Raw genomic sequence first — 21,075 nt, forward strand, 5'->3', positions numbered from 1 at the left:
TCTCCTTTGGTCAACCGAACTAGTGACTTGTAGTTAGCATGACCTAACCTCTTGTGCCACAGCTTGAATTAATCTAAAACAGTTATATAGGCAATATCTGAGTTCTTGTTCCAGTCCACTACAAAGCTTCTGTCAGCCATGGTCACTAACATAAGCTTAGATCCACTTGGATCACTTATTAGCCTTTCTTTGCCTTTGAACACTACTGAATAACCCTTTTCTAACAACTGAGCTATATTGAGCATATTTCTATAAATTTCAGGCACAGATAAGACATTAGAGACAAGTTTGGTACCTGTAGGAGTGTCTACTAGTACATCTCATTTGCCTTCTACTTTGATGAAGTGTCCATTTCCAACTTTCACCCCTTTTTTTAAAGCTTTTATCGATGTTTTTGAAGATAGCAACATTAAGGGTCATATGGTTTATGCAACCACTGTCTATCAGCCATCCTTTTATGGTTTTTTTTTTGCCAGCTGAGTAAGAGACTGTAAATACTTGCTCTTCTTGGCCACTACATTCTTCTGCCACTCGAGCTTCAGCTCTAAGCTGTTGAGGCTAGTTTTGATTCAGCTTGCCTTTGTTTTTGCAAACCTTCTTAACATGGCCCATCTTTTTGCAGATTTTACACTGTCCATCAGGCCTAAACCAACAGTTTTCTCCTTGATGACTAAGCCTTTTACAATGTGAGCAAGGTGGATTTTTTCTTCTTGCTTCATCTCTCCTAGGCTTGTCTAAACAGGTCTTCTTCCATTTGTAGCCAGAAGAGCTCGAGGCAGGTTTGCTCTTGGCTTGAAAGGCATCTTTTTTATGCTCTTCCTGTCTCTTGACTCTTCTTTACTTTTGAGCATAAAGAGCATTAATCAGCTCAGTTAAAGAGATGCTAGTCAGATCTCTCGAGTCTTCAAGGGAAGAAATATTGGCCTCATATCTTTTAGGCATGTTTAAGACAACCTTCTCTACAATTCTTGCTTTACTAAACTGGTCCCCAAGCAACTTGATACTGTTCACAACAGCCATGATTCTGTTTGAATATTGTTTCACTGTTTCTTTTTCATTCATCTTCAAATTTTCAAAGTCCCTTCTCAAATTCAGTAGTTGTTGTTGTATCTTTCTTTCAGTCCCCTGAAACTCCTCCTTCAGCCTATCCCAAGCCTGCTTTAGTGACTTACAAGCTATGTGATAAACCGTAATTTATACATATTTTTATCCCACAATTAGCACATTTATGGATGAATTCTCCTTAGATTTGGTGAATTCAATGCTCCTAATCCTTTAATTTCATGTTTTATACTTAGGTGAGCATAGGAGAGTAAAAAGAGCGAGAAACAAGACAAAAATGGAGAAAATAGACCAACATGAGAAATCAACACGGCCTGGACTTCCTCACACAAGTAAGCCACAAGGCCGTGTCCATTTGGCAGAATTGAAGCACGACTTACATGGGTAGACCACAAGCCCGTGCCTATGTAAGAGCCTTGAACATGGATTGGAAAAATTACACACCGGTGTGTCCCTGTCGAGCCCAAGTTTAGTTCTATTCGGAAAAGGTCACTCTTGAGGGATTTTAGGCATTCTAAAGCCTATTTAAACACCTGATGAGACACTTAGAATGGAAACAGGGAGGAGGAGGTAAGGAATTACTCAAGGAAAGCCGATTGATCCATCTTACAAGCTGGATTCATCATCAAGACTGAAGATCTCCCTTCAATTTCCTTCAGGAGTTTTGGGTTTTCTTTATGTTTTGTTATCTTTATTCTTTTGAGATGTTTTCTTTTATAATTATGAACTAAACCCCCTAAATGCCTGAAGGGAATAAAACCTAAGATGGATTTTGTTATTATTATTTGAATTGTATGATAAATATTTGACTTGTTCTTAATTATGTGTTCTTAATTCTTGTTTTAAATATTCCAGGATATTGATTCAAGTTAATGCGCTTATTCAGAGGAGAAAAAGTCCCTGTCTAAGAGTAAATTTGTCGTAATTAAGAGGAGTTGATTGCACGCTTAGAGATAGGGTAACAAGATTTTGCCAGAATAGGGTGAAACCTAATAAGGGAGTCCATTGATTGAGTTAATGCAACACTAGGGTGTTAATTAGAAAGAGATTTCAATTAATCAACTTAGGGTTAGATGTTTTTTTTCAATTAATCAACTTAGGGTTAGATGTTTTTAGTCTCGAGAGAGATAATAATATAACTTAGGGATTTCTAAGGATCAAGTCAAATGAATAAATGGTCTGGTTCAAAGTCAAATAACAAGTGAAGTCTAGGTGGATTTTCCTTGGGCATTATCTTAATCAATCGAGTTTTCCCAAAAGCTTTTCCCCAATTTTCTCTCTGTGCACCCTTCGTTTAGTTAATTGGTTTAGATAAACAAATCCCTTAATTTTTAGACTAGATAATAAAAAGAAAGTAATTACTAGTACTCTTGGTTCCTTTGGGTTCGATAATCCAGTCTTGCTAAAGCTATACTACTGTTCGATAGGTACACTTGTCTTCATCGTGATAATAGTTAGTTTCAAGAACGATTAATTATAAATTTCTGTCACGAATATCACGTATCAAGTTTTTGGCGCTGTTACCGGGGAACTAAGATATTAGGAACACTCGGTTTTTATTACTTTAGCCATTTTACTTTATTTTCAATTTAAATTTTTATTTCCTTTTCCAATTTTCTCTTTTATTCGCTTCTGGCAGTTTTTTTTATAGTGTATGACTAGAAGAAACCCGTCGGGACTATTACTTTTTGATAGTGAGATTGATCGCACAGCTCGCAGAAACCTAAGAGAAATAAGGCGAAGCCTAAGATACACAGAGGAAGAGCAAGAGGACGATACTTCAACCGCAACTGAGGAGATAGCTGAAAATTAGGAAAATTCGTTACCTCATGCGATTGCTGCTGGTCCAGTAAACCAGAATCCTGGTCCACGCATTATGTATGATTATGTTAAACCGAATTTAATAAGAACCGAGTTGAGTATAGTGAGGCCTACTATTGCTGCAAATAATTTTGAACTAAAACCTAACACGAATCAAATGATACAACAATTTGTTCAGTTTGATGGTTCGTAGGATGAGGATCCAAACAATCACTTGGAAAATTTTCTAGAGTTTTGCGACACATTTAAAATCAATGGTGTTTCTGATGATGCCATCCGCCTTAGCTTGTTTCCCTTTTCGTTGAGGAACAAAGCTAAACAGTGGTTGAACTCGTTACCAAAGAGGGTCAATCACTACTTGGGAACAAATGACTGAAAAGTTTTTACTTAAATATTTCTCGCCGGCTAAAACGACTAAGTTAAGGAATGTCATCTCTTCTTTTGTGCAAATGGATCTAGAAACACTCTATGATGCATAGGAGAGATATAAGGACATCTTGAGAAGATTCCTTTACCATGGGCTGCCCTTATGGTTGTAGGTTCAAACATTTCACAATGGCCTGAATCTTTCGACTAGATAGATGATTGACGCAGCTGCTGATGGGACTATCAATAACAAAACACCTGAAGCAGCTTACGAATTTATTGAGGAGATGTCATTGAATAATTATCAGTGGCAAGTTATGAGGACAAAGCTGACAAAAGCAGCCGGAATTTTCAACCTCGATGCGATTACTATGTTATCTAACTAGGTAGAACTCTTAACTAAAAAGATTAACGGTTTGTGTGGTTCTACTCAGGTACATCCAGTGATGAGGTGCGATTCAAATAGAAGAAGAGCATACATGGAATATGAACCCTTCAACCCTAGCACCGAGGAGGAACAAGTTCAATATATAGGTAATAATTCTATATCTCAAAATAACCCATATAGTAACACATATAATGTAGGTTGGAGAAACCATCCCAACTTCTCATGGGGTGGTCAAGGGAATCAAAGGCCACAACATCCTCCGGGTTTTCAACAACCACCTTACCAACAAAAGAAAAAGCTGAACCTTGAGGAGATGCTAACAAAGTTTATCTCGGTGTCTGAAACTCGCTTTCAGAATACTAAAACAGCACTTAAGAATCAACAAGCGTTGATCTAAGGGCTCGAAACTCAGATAGGACAACTCACCAAATTGATTTTTGAACGAAAACAAGGTGGCTTGCCAAGTAACATGAATCTAACCCAAGGGAATAGCTCAATGCAATTACCATTCAAGATGAGGAAGGGTTAGTCGAACTTGAACCAGAACCGAGGCAAGGAATTGTGGTAAGTAAAAGCAAAGGTGAGGTAGACCACAGTGAACAAACACCGGTAAGTAAAGAGTACAAACCTCGTGTGCCATACCCCAATGTGACAAGGAAAGACCGCACAGACAAAAAATTTGGTAAATTCCTTAAATTATTAAAAAAATTACATATCAACTTACCGATTATTGAAGCTCTTTTGTAGATGCCAAACGCAGCCAAATTCTTAAAGGAGCTTTTAACAGATAAGCGGAAGTTGGATGAGGCGTCGTATGTGGAGTTAAATGTAGTTTTCTCAGCCATACTACAAAATAAGCTGACCAACAAATTAAAAGATCTAGGGAGTTTTACGATTCCTTGCGTAATTGGTAGCTTAGATGTTAATAATGCTTTGGCTGATTTAAGGGCTAGTATCAATGTCATGCCTTATAAAATATTTAAACAACTAGGTCTTGGGAAACCCAAACAAACTAGGATGAGCATTCAGTTAGCAGACAAAACAATCAGATTTCCTAGGGGTATTATTGAAGATATACTCGTTAAAATTGACAAATTCATATTCCCAGTTGATTTTATTGTTCTAGACATAGAAAATGATAGTGACGTGCCTTTAATTTTAGGAAGGCCCTTTTTAGCAACTACTAGAACTATAATTGATGTTGGTACATGTGAACTCACACTTCGTGTGGATGAGGAAACAATCACCCTTCAAGCTCAAAATTCAACTAATGCTGATCATGTGGTGCAACCTTCCTTGTAGGAAATACATCCGAAAAGCATACATGAGCCTTGTTTAAATAACAATAAAGAACCAATCTATAAAGAACGAAGGCTACAAGTCGAGGAATTAGATGAATGGCAGACATAGAAACCGAGAGTACACGATAGACCAAAATCACCCCATGACGAGCTCAATATTTTACCAAAACAACTTAAGGTTGGAGACAAAGTACTCTTAGATGGAGCAGACCCTTGGATTGCCACATCTGAACCTAATGGAGAAATCTCTCTTACGGTACTTAGTATTTTCCCATACAGCATAGTCGAGGTAATTCATCCTAAATTCGGTACGTTCAAGGTAAATAGTACTCGTCTAAAATCTTATTTTGATAAAATTGATTGCAGAGATAAGGAGTGTAAACTCCTCGTACCACCATGACCATGTAACAGAGAGGTAAGTCAAGCTTAGACTATAAATAAGTGCTTCTCGAGAGGCAACCCGAGCACTAATGGTGTTAACTTATTTAAATTTTAGTTTTTAACATTTAAATCCACTAACCGAGACACTGAACATAGGTTTTTCAGAACCACACGGCCAAGCCACGGGCATGCCTTAGGCCGTGCGCATACCATGGAAGGCAACACGACCATGCGATACGGCTGTATGAAAACAGGGCATAAATTTTCCCCAACACGGGATGCGATAAGCTGCCACGGCCGTGCGACGTAGCCGTAGTCGAATCTGTCAAAACAACACGGGTGTGTGACACGCTCGTATCTAGAAACTGTGGTTGAAACTGAGAATTGAGCATGGACATGTCGTGCTCAAGACTGATAAAATAACACTGGCGTGCGCATTTGAACATGGGCGTGGGAGAAGCGAACGAAGTAGGACACGACCGTACAACACGGCCATGTGAACCAACATGCCCAAAGAACACGGGCGTGGAAAAATTTCAGACGCGCCCAAATTTAAAAATCATGAAACACATGGGCTAAAATTAGGGCACACGAGCGTGCCCCACGACCGTGTGCCCCAAAATCTATATAAACCCCTTGCTATTCATCATCCCCTTCCTCAAAATCCTTAACCCTAGCAGCTGCAACTCCTTCACACGCCCTTCCTACCAAGCCCGTGCGCCGACCACAACACCACCATCAACGACCCAAGCTCCTCCCTCTACCAAGCTCTTGCATTTGTTCATTCTTTTCTCTTCATTTTGCTTACTAATTAGATTTTTCTTATTTTATTTTGACTATTAATCTTCATAATTCTAATAATAACAATGCTTGTACTCTTTGTTTCTTGCTAATCTAGTTGATGGATTATGGTACATTCATTCTTGTGTTGCCATTGACTTCAATCTATTTCCCATATTATCATTCCCATATGCATTCATTCACTAGGTATTATTCTCATATTACTATTCATAGTAATGACTTAAAATATCTGATCAGGTTATCTTTCAGCATAATTGTTTTTAGTACATAACTCCTATGAACTATCTCTATTTAGTTCTAACATGCATTGCATATTTTTCCATGCTATTGTTGGGGAGTAATTTTATTTTTAATTATTGTTTATTTTGTCTTGCCATTACAGATATCATGTTAAATCATGGTAAAAAAACTGTTGTCCTCCCTTCAAAGAAGAGGAAATGAGCAGCGTCATCCTCGGGTCCTACAATGGAGATCAGACATCCCTTTATTCAATTTCCCTTAGGACCCCAGGAAGAACTCTTTCAGATACTTCGGGCCCGACCCCTAGGTGTGGGCCGCTGCATTGATTGGGCTGCACTTGAACAAGTCTAACTGGCTAACGCGATTAGAGCCCTTCTGTCGACTGACCTATGGGAGCTCTTCTTTGGGATCATTGAGTCGATGTACCTCGAGCTCACACTGGAACTCTGTTATGATAGAGTTTGATGATCCAGGAACTGTCCAGTTCTACCTTGGTGGTTTGGTTCGCCAGTTGAGCGTACCTAAGTTTGGAATCACATTGGAACTGTACACGGAGGAGTTCATGGACGACAACGAACTCGACACCGTCCATCGCCATATTCACTATTCTCCTTCGAAGTGTTGGAGTGCTTTAGTCCCTGACTCGGCCACCTATGATCCTAGCTGCTCTAAGGCATCAGCCCTCACTCCATCCCTACGGTACCTACAAGCCATCTTGGCCCACACTCTGACAGGACGGAAAGAGAGCACCGGCATCGTCAACACTCACAACACCTATCTCTTGTGGAGTATAGCGAACGGACACATCTTCGACCTTGCCATTCGCCATTAGACGGAGTGGCATAGGAGAGGAGTCATCTCCATTGGCCCCTATGTGACTAGACTGGTACGGTATTTTGGGCACCTCAACACAGCAGCACAATCATCGTCCCTCAGCCTAATTGGCCAGATGTCCCCACAGGGCATCTCGAGTATGCTATATATAAAGATGATCAAGAAACGACTTGGAACCTACCCTCCTTAGTATCGCATCGTCCAGTCTGCCGAGGAGGAGGACCCAGAGGACATTACTGATGATGTCCTTCCATGTCATGAGGACCCACCGTCTCAACCACCATCCATCCATCATCCAGTTCATGTGGCGGCTTCATTCTCTGATATCTCTCAGCGCCTTACTCGATTTGAGCAGCAGTGTTTTCAGTACTTTGATTACATTGATGCTACTCTTCATCAGATTTGGCAGCACCTTCACATCTCATTGCCACCACCATCTCGCGAACCATCTGGCGATGACGATGTTTAAAAACTTTTTATTTATTATTTTTATTTTCATTTTTATCTTTATTTATCTTCTTAAAGTACTTTTTATTTTATTTTCCTTCAATACTATTTCATTTTTAGGTTTTATAATTTTTATTGAACAATTTATAGTTTCGACTATTTCATTACGAATAATTATGTTTCTCTATATTTCCTAAAGAGTTTTTGATGTTATCACAGTTATAAAGAGCTCCAAACCTCATCATCACTTAGGAACTCAAAACTCCACTGGAAAAGGTTCTCCACGACTGTCATGTCCTGCCCGACCACCATGATAACCTCTTCGTTGGACACTGTGGTTGTGGAACCCAACCTCTACCACCACCGGAGTATCTTCCTCCAAACTTATCATTGCCTTGGCCGATTATTCTCCATACCACCAATTCAAGGATTCCATTCAACATTCAAGAAGTTTCACTTCTCTCCCTATCTTATGATCTTATATTTATATCGTCGTAAATCTAACTTTGTGCATTGAGGACAATGTACATCTTAAGTGTGGGGGGGTTGTTTATATCTTTATCAGAAAAATCCCTAAATTCTGTCTTATTCTCATGTGATTTTCTGTTATCAGTATTAGAATGAATTTTGATTAATTTATGATCTTTATTGATATGTTTTGAATTAAAACATAGGCATTCATGTATTGATGGTTTAAACTTTAAGAAATTAGAGAATCAAGCATGATAAGTTGATTTTTGAGTTTTAAAAATTTTGAGGTTGTTTCCCCAAGATCAGGTATTATCTTAAGTTGAAATTCACAGGTTTAACATCAAAAAGCCATAATTTTTGTGAGATCTTGAACCTTTAAAAGCATCTATTATTTCTTTCATGCTCACTGTAGCGACGTAAAAGTTTAGCTTTGGCCGCAAGTTGAGGCGATTATTTGAAAATTTGAAAATGGAATTTCGGTTTTCAAAAGAAAAGGAGTCGCCACCGATCTTTTTTTTTAGGTGTGATCGGACACCTAATAAATCCTCTTTTTTTTTAAAAAAAGGAAATTTATTTTTGAACAAAAATGAAGGCCGAATTTGGGTCTACGCGAAGATCCAAAGAGAAATAGGGTTTGGGAGTCGGTTAAGCACGAGGAAGGTATTGGCACCCTCGCGACGCCCAAAATTGGTATCTTGTTAAACACGCATTGTCTTAATTCTCAAAAATACAAGTTTAATTTAATATTTAATCGCGATCCGATTGAACTACGAGAATTTGAAATTTTGGTTTTTTAGAAGGACGTCTCGTTTTTAACACGAGCCAATGATATTCACCCAACATAACGATGAAATCAGTGACTTGGTATTGAAATTGGTACGTTGCCTTATTTATTAAAAATTAATTAAAAGCATAAAAATAATATTATTCGCAGCAGAATTTGTAAATAATGCACACGATGATACAATTAATGAAAACAATATTAAAATACAATATTAGAATAAAAATAACAATAATATTAATATATACACGAATAAGAACGAAATAATAATAATAATAATGACACGACAAGTCAAAGTAGAAAATAATAAAATATTATCAATAATAACGATCATAGATTAATAAAATGATGACATGTTAACAAGGACAATAATAAATAATAATTAATAATGCTAAATTAGTTAATAATAAAACAATAAATAAATAAACACAAAAGGAAGGCATATAATATAATAATAATATTAAAATAAAGTAATTAAAAATGATACTATATATAAATATATATGTAGCGGCGTAAAAAAAAATTAGTTTAAACGGTAGCTAATTGTGGCGATTTATTAAACATTTGAAAACCAACTTTCGATTTTATTAACAAAGGGAGTCGCCACCGATCCTTTTTTATAGGTGTGATCGGACACCTAATAAAATTATTTTAAAACAAAAAGAAGGCCAAATTTAGGTCTACATGAAAGTCCAGAGAAAAATTGGGGTTCGGGAGTCAGTTACGCGTGAGGAAGGTATTAGCACCCTCGCGACGCCCAAAATTGGTATCTCATAAACATGTGTTGACTTGATTTTCAAAAATACGAGTTCAATATAATATTTAATCGTGATCCGATTGAAAAATGAGAATTTTTAGTTTTCGATTTTTTTTTTAGAAAGGGTGTCCCGTTTTTTAACACAAGCCGACGAATTTCACCCAACATAGCGATGAAATCGATGGCTTAATATTAAATCGGTACATTGCCTTATTTTTGAAATTAATTAAAACATGAGAAAAAATATTCCTAAAGTGAGAAATTAAAAATAGATAAAGGACGCAAAAAAATGATATCATTAATGAAAAATATTAACATGGAATACTAGAATATTAGAATAACAATAATAATGATATTTACAAAATAAAAACAAATCATGTACTAATAATAAAATAGGAAAAATGATATATTTGGTAATAATAATATAAAATAATAATATGTACATAAAAATATATATATATATATGCATGTAATAAAAGTATGTAATAATAATAATAATAATATCTACAATAAAAGAAAATATTAGGAAATGTACATAAAAATATATACATAAAAATTTACAACAATAATATAAAATAATGATATGTGCAAATATATATATACATATGTACATAAAATATACACTAATATAATAATAGTTATAATAATACTAGCAATAGTAATAATTTGTAATAATAATATATACACAATATGGTATTTAAAATATATATATATATATATATATATGTATATATAATAGTATTTAAGAATATATACATAAGAAATATATAACTAATGGCATTAAAAAATATATACATAATATATATAAAATACCTAAAAAAAAGAAGGGGGAAAGAAGAGAGAAGGGAGGGGGGAAAGGAAATCCGACCAAGGGGGCCGGTCACTGATTCGATCGTCGTACCATGCCGTCGTCGACCACCGCACACCAATCGTGGGTGGTGGGGAAAAATAAATTTTTTAACAATATATGTATATATAAAGAAAGAAAAAACAACACAAAAAAAAGAAAAAAAAGATTCGAAAGAAGAGGAAAAAAGAAAAAGATGCAACCTTTTTATTGATGTTTCTTTTGTGTTCAAAATTTGAAGGGATTTTTGTGTTTTTTTTTCAATCTTTGTAAAATCCCCCTTACATGATTTTTGAATGGCTTTTTATAGCCATCTTTTACATGATTTTCTATTATTTCTTTTTCTATTTTGTAGGTGGTGGTGGTAGACAATGGATATCAAAAATGGGAGGAAAAATGGGGCAAGTGGGAAAGTGGCTAGGTGGCTAGGGTTTCTTGGTTTTTTTGGGGGGGTTTAGGTTTTTCTTTTTTTTTTGGGGGTTAGGTTTTTTCTTTTTTTTATTTTTGGTTAGGTTTTTCTTTTGGGAGGGCTTAATGGGCTTTTGAATTGGGTTTAATATTTGGGTTTTGTAATGGGTTTGGGTAGATGTAAATGGGTCATGGGTTAAGGGTTTTAGTGGGTTTAGAGGTTTGGTTGGGTTTTGATATAATCGGGCCGGGCAATTTGGGCTTCTATTGCCCTCTTTGCTCATTGTCGTTACAACGATAATAGAGCAAAGACTTTCAAGGAAGACCAAACTTGCCGGTCTTGCTAGGTCTTGACTTGCTTTGGAACTCTTCTTGTTTAGTTAGTCCCTTTTCAGTCCACCGCATCTTGTAGCTTTGGTTCAATACATCGCAAATTCGAGATATGCCTTGTAGCTTCAATCTGCTCCAATGTAACTTCAAGGATATGAGATTTGTGGCTTCAAACCGCTTCATGTAACTTCGAAAGATAAGATCTACAACTTCAATATGCTCTTCTATCGCTTCAGTGAGATAAGGTTTTGGTCTTCTCTCTGCGACTCCGAAAGGCAAGATCGATACCTCGATCAACTCCATCAGCAACTTTAAGGAGATAGAATCGGCGTCTTCAATCGACTTCAATCTTTATTCTCTACTCGGCATGTGATCCTGAGCTCAACTCATTTTTCGCAATATGAATTGACTCTCTAAAAAGACATTAAAAAAGAAATTGAAAATAGCTCAACAAGATGAGCCAAGGCTCAACTCACCTCTCGCAATATGAGTTGATTTTTGAAACTTAACTTGAAAAGCGATTTTGAAAATACCTCGATATGTGATGGAGGTTCAACTCACCTCTCGCAATATGAGTTGATTTTTGAAAAGCGAAATTAAAAGACTCAACTCAACTCTCGCAGAATTAAAAGCTCAACTCACCTCTCATAATATGAGTTGAATTTTTTGAAAAAAAAGAATTGAAAATAGCTCAAGACGTGAGCCAAGGCTCAACTCACTTCTCAATATGAGTTGATTTTGAAAATGCAATTTAAAAATAGATTTTGAAAATACCTCGACATGTGACTCGAGGCTCAACTCACATCTCGCAATGTGAGTTGATTTTTTTGAAAAATATAAATTGAAAAAAATACCTCAGTGTGTGATCTGAAGCTCAACTCACCTCTCGCAATATGAGTTGATTTTTTTGAAAGACAGAAATTGAAAATAGCTCAGCGCGTGAGCCAAGGCTCAACTCACCTCTCGCAATATAGATTGATTTTTTGAAAACAGAAATTGAAAATACCTCAACGTGTCTTGAAGCTCAACTCATTTCTCGCAATATGAGTTGAATTTTGAAAATAGAAATTGAAAAATGGAAATTGAAAATACCTCGGCGTGTGATCTGAGGCTCAACTCACCTCTCGCAATATGAGTTGAATTTTGAAAAATATAAATTGAAGTAAAAAAAATACCTCAGTGTGTGATCTGAAGCTCAACTCACCTCTCGCAATATGAGTTGATTTTTTTGAAAGACAGAAATTGAAAAATAGAAATTGAAAATACCTCGGCGTGTGATCTGAGGCTCAACTCACCTCTCGCAATATGAGTTGATTTTTTGAAAGACGGAAATTGAAAATAGCTCAGCGCGTGAGCCAAGGCTCAACTCACCTCTCGCAATATGAGTCGATTTTTTTTTGAAAGACAGAAATTGAAAAACAGAAATTGAAAATACCTCGGCGTGTGACCTGAGGCTCAACTCGCCGCTTCATAATCTGAGTTGACTTTTTGACAACAGAATTGAAATTACCTCAACGTGTCACGAGGCTCAACTCACCTCTCGCAATATGAGTTGATTTTTTTGAAAGGCGAAATTGAAAACGGAAATTGAAAATACCTCGGCGTGTCTTGAGGCTCAACTCATTTCTCACAATATGAGTTGATTTTTTTTGAAAAATGAAATTGAAAATACCTCAAGCATGTCTTGAGGCTCAACTAATTTCTCGCAATATGAGTTGAATTTTGAAAATAGAAATTGAAATTACCTCAGCGTGTCTTGAGGCTCAACTCATTTTGAGCAGAAATTGAAATTACCTCAACGTGTCTTGAGGCTCAACTCATTTCTCAAATATGAGTTGAATTTTGAAAATAGAAATTGAAATTACCTCAACGTGTCTTGAGGCTCAACTCATTTCTCACAATATGAGTTGAATTTTTTTGAAAGACGAAATTGAAAATACCTCAAGATGTCTTGAGGCTCAACTCATTTCTCACAATATGAGTTGATTTTTTGAAAAAGAAATTGAAAATACCTCGGCATGTCTTGAGGCTCAACTAATTTCTCGCAATATGAGTTGAATTTTGAAAGCAGAATTGAAATTACCTCGGCGTGTCTTGAGGCTCAACTCATTTTGAACAGAAATTGAAATTACCTCAACGTGTCTTGAGGCTCAACTCATTTCTCGCAATATGAGTTGAATTTTGAAAACAGAAATTGAAATTACCTCAACGTGTCTTGAGGCTCAACTCATTTCTCGCAATATGAGTTGAATTTTGAAAACAGAAATTGAAATTACCTCAACGTGTATTGAGGCTCAACTCATTTCTTGCAATATGAGTTGAGTTTTTTTTTTGAAAGACGAAAATTGAAAATACCTCAGCATGTGAACCGAGGCTCAACTCACCTCTCGCAATATGAGCTGATTTTGAAAAAGTAGAAATTAAAAGGTTCAACCCACCTCTCGCAATATGAGTTGATTCTTGAACAACATAAATTGAAAATGAAATTGAAAATACCTCAGCGTGACTCAAGCTCAACTCACCTCTCGCAATATGAGCTGATTTTGAAAAAGTAGAAATTAAAAGGTTCAACCCACTTCTAGCAATATGAGTTGATTCTTGAACAACGTAAATTGAAAACAGAAATTGAAAATACCTCAGCGTGACCTGAGGCTCAACTCACCTCTCGCAATATAAGCTGATTTTGAAAAAGTAGAAATTAAAAGGTTCAACCCACTTCTCGCAATATGAGTTGATTCTTGAACAACGTAAACTGAAAATAGAAATTGAAAATACCTGAGCGTGACCTGAGGCTTAACTCACCTCTCGCAATATGAGCTGATTTTGAAAAAGTAGAAATTAAAAGGTTCAACCCACCTCTCGCAATATGAGTTGATTCTTGAACAACGTAAATTGAAAAAGAAATTGAAAATACCTCAGCGTGACTTGAGGCTCAACTCACCTCTCGCAATATGAGCTGATTTTGAAAAAGTAGAAATTAAAAGGTTCAACCCACCTCTCTCAATATGAGTTGATTCTTGAACAACTTAAATTGAAAAGAAATTGAAAATACCTCAACAGTGACTCGAGGCTCAACTCACCTCTCGCAATATGAGTTGAAATTAAAACACAAAAATTGAAAATACCTCAGCGTGCCCCGAGGCTCAACTCACCTCTAACAATATGAGTTGATTTTGAAAAACAAAAATTAAAAGGCTTAACTCACCTCATTTAAAACATAAACTAAAAATACCTCAGCGTGCCCCGAGGCTCAACTCACTTCTCGCAATATGAGTTGATTTTGAAAAAAAATTAAAAATACCTCAACGTGTCTTGAGGCTCAACTCATCTATCGCAATATGAGTTGATTTCCCTTGAAAAGCATGAATTAAAAACATCAAAATACCAAAACCTGTCCTTTGGTAGAACTTGGGTGTCTTTTCCTTTGATTCAGTGCGACTCTCATTCAAGATTTCTTGCTCTGCTGGGGTACCTGTATATGCCATGTATGATGTTATCATGATATGCACATGTTTGTCTTAAATGCTTTTATGCCTACATGATTATGCAGTGCTCCTTAAGCATGTTTGTCGGATGTCCATTTAGCCACGATTGTTGAGGATCTGTGTTCATTGCTTTGATTCTCGACTTTCTCTTGAGCCTTATACACGTCTTCAAGCTTCACGAGTAATCGGCGTTTCTCGATATCACTCTTACGCTTCGATTGAACTTTGTTCTTACTTTGAGACTCTTGTGCTTATCAAATTTTCATCCGTAATGCTTAACATTTTTTTTTGTTTAGAGTATGTCATTTGACCATCTATCATGTAAATAAACACATAATGAGATGCATGAAAAAGGTCAGATAGGGATAAAAATGATATTTCATATTCATCTATTTTAAATGTGGCAAACAAAGCAAGTTAACCAATGAGAGTAAAAAATGTCAAAAAGAAAGAAAGGATCGTATTCAACGGATACAAATGCTCTAGATATTCAACACATGAACTCTTCCTCGTTCCTCAATCAAAAATCTTTTCGAGCGCGGCTTCTTGCGTAGAAGATTTCGAGCTTTCATAAATGCTTCAAATACTGTAGCCTCACTGCTTGACCTATCGTTCGACCGCCAGGTTTGTTTCATTAGGACGCCCTTTCGGGTTTTCATCCTAATCTTTTTGTACTAATCAAGACGCCCTTTTCGGGTTTTCGCCTTGATCCCCCCCCTTTTTTTTTTTTAAGATGCCTTTTTCGGGTTTTCATCTTAAGCATAATATTTCTTCACAGCATCTGAGTTCACTGGATTCGACAACTCTTTCCCATCCATCTTGGTAAGGATCAAAGCTCCTCTTGAGAATGCCTTCTTTACGACGTACGGTCCTTCCCAGTTTGGTGCCCATTTCCCTCGCAGATCTTTTTGTATTGAGAGAATTTTTCTCAGCACGAGTTCTCCTTCATGAAATTCTCTTGGTCGTACCTTTTGTCATGGGTCGCTATCATTCTTTTTGGTACATCCGCCGTGACAAATTGCCCCGAGACGCTTTTCTTCAATGAGGTTCAATGATCATATCGAGCTTGTACCCATTCTGCTTCTTCTAACTTTGATTCCATTAAGACTCGTAGAGAAGGGATCTCAACTTCGATATGTAGCACAGCTTCCATTCCATAAACCAGAGAGAAAGGAGTTGCTCCTGTAGATGTTCATACAGATGTGCGATATGCAAACAAAGCAAATGGAAGCTTCTCGTGCCAATCTTTAAACGTCTCAGTCATTTTCCCAATGATCCTCTTAATATTTTTATTGGCTGCTTCAACAGCCCCATTCATCTTTGGGAGATAAGGCGAGGAGTTATGATGCTTTATTTGGAATTGCTCGCATACTTCCTTCATCATCTTGTTATTCAGATTCATGGCGTTATCTGAAATGATTTTTTCAGGCAAACTATATCGACAAATGATTTCCTTCTTCAAAAACCTGCAAACTGCAGTCTTGGTCACATTGGCAAACGAAGTGGCTTCTATCCATTTTGTGAAGTAATCAATAACCACAAAAATGAATCGATGTCCATTAGAAGCTTTCAGGAAAATAGGCCCTATGACATCCATGCCCCACATAGAAAAAGGCCACGGAGAAGTCATGACGTGAAGGGGCGAAGGGGCTACATGAAATTTATCGCCGTAGATTTGACATTTGTGGCATTTTCTGGCAAAACTAATGCAGTCGCTTTCCATCGTTAACCAGTAGTAACCAAGTCTCATAGTCTTTCTGGCCATAGTGAAACCATTGGCATGCGTCTCACAAATTCCCTCATGGACGTCTTCAAGTATTTTTCTAGCCTCAACAGCATCTACGTATCTCAAGAGCACTTGATCTTTTCCTTTTTTGTACAGGATGTCCCCATCAAGAACAAATCCCGCTGCCATTCTTCTGATTGTTCTTTTGTCGTTCTCGTTTGCTTGTTCAGGATACTTTTGATTCTTGATATATTCTAAGATATCATGGAACCATGGCCGTCCATCTGGCTCCTTTTCAATGCTGAAACAGTGTGCAGGGACCTCGTATATGCTCATTTTGAGGGGTATTATTTCTGCTTCTTTACTTGCTTTGAACATTGAAGCCAAGGTGGCGTGGCATCGACCAATTGGTTTTCTTCTCGGGAAGTAATGAAAAGTTATTTCTTTGAATTCTTTGATCAATTCACTACTAAATCACATGCTTAATCAATTTTGGGTCCCTCACTTCCCACTCTCCACGGATTTGGTAAACCACTAGGGTGAGTCCCCGTACACCTCTAAGATTTCGATGTTTCATTCAATAGTGCATGAAGTCCCATGATCTGAGCCTCATATTCGCTATGTTATTGGTGCAGAAGAAATTCATCTTGCAGATGAGCGGATAATGATTCCCGTCTGGTGATACCAGATTGCTCCAATTCCATGCCCTAAAGCATTTGGCCTTTCCATTAAAGCATATCTTCCATGACTTCTCTTTTGATGACTTCGGATTCCATTTCGTGATGCACATTAAGTCTTCGTCTGGGAAATCAAATTTCAAGGGCTCATATTCCTCCGTAGTTCGAGTCGCTAAGAAATCACTATTGCGCTCCTTTTATCGACTTCGACTTACATAGGCAATGTCATATTCGATAGGAGGATCGCCATCGTGCCATTCTTCCCGAGAGTGCGGTGATTCCATCATGTATTTTATTGGGTTTAGCTTTGAAATTAGCCATGTCGTATGATACAACATATATTGTCCGAGTCTCCGAGCTACCCAAACCAGAGCGCAAGCAGATATTTTTCAATGGACGAATACTTTGCCTCATATTGATAAACTTTTACCGAGGTAGTAGATCGCATTTTCTTTCTTTCCCGACTCGTCGTGTTGCCCGATCGCAACCCATTGAATTCTCGAACACGATCAAATACAATATCAATGGTCTTCCGGCATTGGCGGTACTAGCACGGAGGATTAGACAAATCTTGTTTTATCTTGTCAAAAGCCACTTGGCACTCCTCGTTCCATTCTCCGGATTATGTTTTCGAGGAGTCGAAAGATTGGGTCGCATTGGTTGGTAAGTTGAGCGATAAATCGGGCGATGTAGTTTAATCTCCTAAAATCCTCGACTTCCTTTTGCGTGCGCGAGGGTGGTAACTCTTGAATGGCTTTTATTTTATCTGGATCAACTTCAATGCCTCTCTCGCTGACAATGAAGCCAAGCAATTTTCCTGAGGTAGCCCCAAACGTACATTTGGACGGATTGAGCTTTAGCTGGAACTTTCTCAGTCAGTCGAACAACTTCTTCAGGTTCGCTACATGCTCTTCTTCCCCTCGGAACTTAGCAATCATATCATCGACGTAGACCTCTATTTCTTTATGCCTCATGTCATGGAATAACGTCACCATAGCCCTTTGATATGTTGCCCTAGCATTCTTTAACCCAAATGGCATCACCTTGTAGTAGAATGTTCCCCACATTGTTACGAAGGTAGTTTTTTCCATATCCTCAGGGGCCATCTTGATCTGATTATACCCCGAGAATCCGTCCATGAAAGAAAACAATGAATGTTTTGCTGTGTTATCCACCAACGTATCAATGTGTGGTAAGGGAAAATTATCTTTAGGACTTGCTCGATTCAGGTCACGATAATCCACGCACATTCGGACTTTGCTGTCTTTCTTTGGCACCGGGACTATGTTAGCCACCCATTCTGGATATTTGGAGGCTTGTAGGAAACCAGCATCAAATTGCTTCTTGACTTCCTCTTTTATCTTCAACAACATCTTAGGCTTCATCCGTCTTAGCTTTTGTTGAATGGGCTTGCATTCTGGCTTTAATGGGAGCTTATGGACTGCTACATCTTCATCTAATCCTGGCATGTCCTGATATGACCATGCGAATACATCTTTGTACTCACGGAGCAAAGCTATCAAATTATGCCTGGTGCCCCCTGAAATAGAAGTCCCAATCTTCACTTGTTGCTTCCTTTCTTCAGTTCCCAGATTTATTGTTTCAACAGATTCTTGATGAGGCAAAATCTGTTTATCCTCTTGTTTCACCATTCTTAGCAAGTCAGGGGACAAAACATAGTCTTCAGCATTTTCTTCGACTTCAAATTCTCCTAAACAAACAGCCTTCTCAAAATCGATTTCAGGACTCGTAACGGGTTTGTTCATATTGTTGCTATCCGAGCACCTGAAAGTTGAATGGAAAAGGAAACTATAGAGGGGCATCCAAGTATTGGAACCAACAAACGAAATGTTATGGCATGGTATGAGGCAAATGTATAGATAGGCTATGAAATGAGGAGATGATTATGAAATTAGTGATAATGCGAAAGATCGTGATAAAATGCATCTTCATTGATATTCATTTAAATGATAAAGAGTGAATGCAAGCTCTTACAAAAGAATTCTATTATATCTAAGGACACAATAGAATGTTAATGTTTGAGCATTACTCTGAAGACTTATAAACTACAAGAAGGTCCTTGGCAGTCCCATTGTTCAACATAAAACCCGGAGGACAATGGCGTATCATTGAAACATCTTTAATAGCCTCACTTCCTTTGTCAATAACATTTATACTGACATTCTGAAGACCCCTTTCAATTAATAACAGCGTGCTTTGTATATTATCCTGTCCGGGGTATATCATTCCCACAGATGTAAATGTTTTTAACAAGGGAGGGTATGTTATGGGCTTCCATTCTACTTCTCGGCCCAAAGTTCTCACAATCCTTCTCTCCTGATCTTTTTCCCACTGTTTTCTTCTTTGATGCATGTCCGGCTGGAACCCCAAACCGTATCGGGCCTTGTGGTGCACTGGATTTAGAGCCCTGACTATTCCTTGCAGATAACTCCCTAAACATTTTCTCGCTCGAGCTCCCCTTCCTACAGTCAGTTTGACACCCATCCTGGTATTTCTTGACAATTTTGGAGCGGGAATTCTGTTTCCCTCAGCGACTAATGTGGCATTGACAAATTCAAGAGATCGGAAGGAATATTCCATAGCGTCTTTACTCACTTCAATATATGGTGCGTCGGCAGAAATAGATGCTACAATGTCTTCTTCTCCCTCGACAGTGACCAAACAGCCATCCATGATAAATTTCACCTTTTGATGGAGTGATGATGGGACTGCTCCAGCAGAATGGATCCAAGGTCTTCCCAAGAGAAAATTGTATGATGGTGTAATGTCCATGACTTGAAACTCAACATCGTATATGTAGGGACCCACTTCTAGAGGGATCTCGATTTTTTCCCATAACTTCTCATCTTGTTCCATCGAATGCCTTTCTGTAGAATGACAGGGCTTTAGATAGGACAAATCCATCGGCATCCTGGAAAGTGTGGCCAAAAGCATGACATTGAGTGCCGATCCATTGTCGATGAGCACGTTCGGTATTATATAGCCCTTACAACGGGTTGTGATATGCAATGCTTTCACTGAGCCTCTACCATTGGGCGATATTTCATCATCACTAAAAGAAATGAAATTATCCCCATTCAAGTTGTTCATCCATCTATCCAGTTTTTCAACGGATACATTGTTTGCCACATAAGATTGATTTAACACTTTCAGCAGAGCATTCCGGTGTGGTTCTGAATTCAACAGCAGAGATAATACCAAGATTCGCGCTGGCTGCTTACTCAATTGTTCTACCACATTGTACTCACTTTGCTTGATAAATTTTAAGAATTCCTGTGCTTCCTCCTCGTCCACAGGATTTTTAGCTTCTTGTTCAGGCGCAGTTTCATGCTCATCATCGGTCACGTGCATCGGTGCTTTTCCTTTCTGTTTCAAGTCACTGTTCTTCTTTATCTCATTCGAATAACATCTTCCACTACGAGTGAAATGACCTACTTCCCCGACGCTTCTAGTCATGGCTTTGGGTTTTTCATCTTCAGGTGTGACAATATTAACGTCATATTTCCATGGTACTGCTTTATTGTCCTTGTAAGGGAAAGGAGACGGTACTTCGATTATCATTTTTGGTTTCACCGGCTCTTTCGTCGCATCGTAATAAATTACTAACAGGTCGATCAGCGCTATAAAGGGGACCTGATGACTGGCTATCAGAGGCGCATACTTCTCTTTCATTAGTCTCTTCCCTTTTGTTAAGAACCTTAATCTCCTTATTATCCATCCGGTCTTGAAGCAACCTTTTAAATTCCTCACACGACTGAATGTCGTGTCCCACAATTCCATGGAAATTGTAAAAACTTTGACCTTCTTCTCCGAGAATTCTATCGGGGTGACAAAGTAATCCTTTCTTAACCAGTACCTCCCAGATTTTCTGTAGAGGCGTCCTTATTTCCGAAACACATCTTCTGATTTTCCATTTGTCCACTTTCCCCAC

The 21,075-nt window shown here is 37.8% G+C and overlaps 1 non-coding gene and 1 pseudogene across 1 annotated transcript; both read right to left on the reverse strand.

Moving 5' to 3' along the window:
• LOC108487788 (probable auxin efflux carrier component 8) overlaps nucleotides 1–21,075 on the reverse strand; it is a 54,419-nt pseudogene that overhangs the window by 9,913 nt on the left and 23,431 nt on the right.
• LOC128282833 (small nucleolar RNA R71) lies at nucleotides 3,300–3,406 on the reverse strand. Its single transcript, XR_008273187.1, has one exon. It is a non-coding gene; the product is annotated as a small nucleolar RNA R71 (small nucleolar RNA).

The sequence above is a fragment of the Gossypium arboreum genome, chromosome 10 (assembly GCF_025698485.1).
Source record: "Gossypium arboreum isolate Shixiya-1 chromosome 10, ASM2569848v2, whole genome shotgun sequence".
NCBI lineage: Eukaryota > Viridiplantae > Streptophyta > Magnoliopsida > Malvales > Malvaceae > Gossypium > Gossypium arboreum.